This window comes from Poecilia latipinna, unplaced genomic scaffold (genome assembly GCF_001443285.1).
Source record: "Poecilia latipinna isolate Pla-1442-1.1 unplaced genomic scaffold, P_latipinna-1.0 Scaffold1026, whole genome shotgun sequence".
Classification (NCBI taxonomy): Eukaryota; Metazoa; Chordata; class Actinopteri; order Cyprinodontiformes; family Poeciliidae; genus Poecilia; species Poecilia latipinna.
This window is the reverse complement of record NW_015113642.1, coordinates 42,495-44,209: the sequence shown is the minus strand read 5'-3', so window position 1 is coordinate 44,209 and position 1,715 is coordinate 42,495. Positions and strand designations below refer to the sequence as shown.

At 38.1% G+C, this 1,715-nt stretch overlaps 1 long non-coding RNA gene across 1 annotated transcript; it reads right to left on the bottom strand.

Annotated features, from left to right (window-relative positions):
* Nucleotides 1-84: 84 nt before the first annotated feature.
* LOC106958887 (uncharacterized) lies at nt 85-1,649 on the bottom strand. The gene is made up of 2 exons (XR_001427243.1): nt 1,576-1,649; nt 85-1,530 (listed from the first exon to the last, which is right to left on the bottom strand). It is a non-coding gene; the product is annotated as an uncharacterized LOC106958887 (long non-coding RNA).
* Between the last annotated feature and the right edge of the window lie 66 nt (nt 1,650-1,715).

Below are 1,715 nucleotides of genomic sequence, written 5' to 3'. Positions count from 1 at the left end.
TGGATTATTGTACTGCAACAAGATACAAATTAATTTCAAGGCTCCTTATCAGAGGTGGGGACTCGAGTCACATGACTTGGACTCGAGTCAGACTCGAGTCGTTAAAATCACGACTTGAGACTAGACTTGAAAAAATGCTCAAAGACTCGGACTTGACTTTGACTTTCATGCCATTGACTTGGGACTTGACTCGACTTGAAGCTGTTTACTTGAAAAGACTTGATATTTTTTACTCAAAGTCTTAAAATTTAAAACACATTATTTATAAAGTGGCGTCATTAATTACTTTCACTCATTCCGTATCAATATGCGCAGACCGTCAGTGTTTTGCCTCTCTCCTTATGTATGTATGTGTACGTAGCTGCAGCACAACCAATCAAATTAACAGGATTTTGACGTTTAAAAAAAAACGCGGCGACGCTACAGAGCTCAGGGAATGAAAGACGAAATAACCGCTCGAATATGCTTCCGCGAGTAATTTCTTTTGGCTACGTAGGTTATGAACTTTCGAATAAAAAACGAACTGCAACTTGTAAAACATGCAAGAAGAGAATATCGGATGGAGATGCCACGACGTCCAACTTTGTCCGGCATTTGAAGCTTCACAAAGATCGGTAGGTGGCACTTTTCTTTTGCTGTAAGATAGTTGACTTTAGCTAACTTCGTGTTAGCATGTGTACTCCGGGTTAAATTGGTGATGATTTACCATAAATCCGGTCCACAAATAATGTGCACCGTGTTAGCTCAGGAAGCCGGTGGATAGTGAGCGGGGCTCCGGAACAGAAAGCAGATTCTGGACCTGAACTCAGGGAACAGTCTCTCTGTCCCATCATGATGATGAGCAGGGTCTAGTATCATCTAAGGATGGTTGGTGTATTTGAAGACATCTACGTTGGGAAATTATATTGACAATATATTGTTTACTGCAGTCAGTGCATTAAGTCAACTGTTTTTGACTTAATGCACTGACAGGCGTGACTGTCACATGTCGCACAGAACCCATTTCCAAGTAGTAAAGCTTTGCTGGGAAAAAAAAAAAAAAAAATTATGTCCTCATCGTGCACAAATGACAGACAGACTTTTGGCCAGTTTGGTCTTTTGCAAATGCAATGCAGCATAGCCAACTGAAATACAGTATCCTCAATTGTAGATTTCTGTTAATTGTTCAGTTGATATGTTTTGTTTCCTATGTCACTCAAACATGGATACATAAAAATACATGTTCACTCAGTGACCATGTCAGAGAAAAGAGGAAAAAACTGCTGTTATGGTTCTTTGTATTGTGCTGTGGAAATGTCAGCATTTTTGTCTTTTTTTATTGAATATCAAGTTTAACAGAACTGCACAATAAAGTGGTCCACTTTAAAAATGTTTTTTATACTTTGTGTTCAGCTACACATGTTCTATCATTTGAGATAAATACATATTTTAAAAAGAACAAATGGTCTATTTGAATTTTATGTATAATTGCAAATTATAAAAAAAAAAAAATAATAAAAATGACTCGAAATGACTTGAAATTAAAGGTTCCTGACTTGAGACTTGACTCGACTTTTGCCTGTCTTGACTTGAGACTTGACTTGACTTGAGGACAGAGACTTGAGACTTACTTGAGACTTGCAACACAGTGACTTGGTCACACCTCTGCTCCTTGCACATCTTTCCATGAGCGCAAATAAATCCATGTCTGCAGAGTTTCTTTACCTGTGTGTGAG